This window comes from Oncorhynchus gorbuscha, linkage group LG18, assembly GCF_021184085.1.
Source record: "Oncorhynchus gorbuscha isolate QuinsamMale2020 ecotype Even-year linkage group LG18, OgorEven_v1.0, whole genome shotgun sequence".
Classification (NCBI taxonomy): domain Eukaryota; kingdom Metazoa; phylum Chordata; class Actinopteri; order Salmoniformes; family Salmonidae; genus Oncorhynchus; species Oncorhynchus gorbuscha.
Genome location: NC_060190.1, coordinates 2,458,112 through 2,459,210, shown reverse-complemented (window position 1 = coordinate 2,459,210; position 1,099 = coordinate 2,458,112).

The following is a 1,099-nucleotide window of genomic DNA, read 5'->3' as shown; positions in this document are numbered from 1 at the left end:
CCCTCTTCGGCTTCTAGGTCACCAGGTTCCCTCTCCTTCCTCTAGGTCACCAGGTTCCCTCTCCTTCCTCTAGGTCACCAGGTTCCCTCTCCTTCATCTAGGTCACCAGGTTCCCTCCCCTTCCTCTAGGTCACCAGGTTCCCTCCCCTTCCTCTAGGTCAACAGGTTCCCTCTCCTTCCTCTAGGTCACCAGGTTCCCTCTCCTTCCTCTACGTCACCAGGTTCCCTCCCCTTCCTCTAGGTCAGCAGGTTCCCTCTCCTTTCTCTAGGTCACCAGGTTCCCTCTCCTTCCTCTAGGTCACCAGGTTCCCTCTCCGGCCTCTAGGTCACCAGGTTCCCTCTCCGGCCTCTAGGTCAACAGGTTCCCTCTCCGGCCTCTAGGTCAACAGGTTCCTCTCCTTCCTCTAGGCCACCAGGTCCCCTCTCCTTCCTCTAGGTCACCAGGTCCCCTCTCCTTCCTCTAGGTCACCAGGTTCCCTCTCCTTCCTCTAGGTCACCAGGGTACCTCTCCTTCCTCTAGGTCACCAGGTTCCCTCTCCGGCCTCTAGGTCAACAGGTTCCCTCTCCGGCCTCTGGGTCACCAGGTTCCCTCTCCGGCCTCTGGGTCAACAGGTTCCCTCTCCGGCCTCTAGGTCACCAGGTTCCCTCTCCTTCCTCTAGGTCACCAGGTCCCCTCTCCTTCCTCTAGGTCACCAGGTTCCCTCTCCTTCCTCTAGGTCACCAGGTTCCCTCTCTGGCCTCTAGGTCACCAGGTTCCCTCTCCTTCCTCTAGGTCACCAGTTCCCTCTCCTGCGGGGGGGTCAGTGTAATTAGAGAATGGGCATGGTCAGTGTATTTAGAGAATTTGGAGGGTCAGTGTATTTAGAGAATGTGGGGGAGATTGTGAGGGGTCAGTGTAATTAGAGAATGTGGGGGGGTCAGTGTAATTAGAGAATGTGGGGGGTTCAGTGTATTTAGAGAATGTGGGGGTCAGTGTAATTAGAGAATGTGGGTGGAGATTGTGGAGGGTCCATGTGATTAGAGAATGTGGGGGTCAGTGTAATTAGAGAAGAATTAGAGAATGGGGGGTCAGTGTATTTAGAGAATGTGGGGGGTCAGT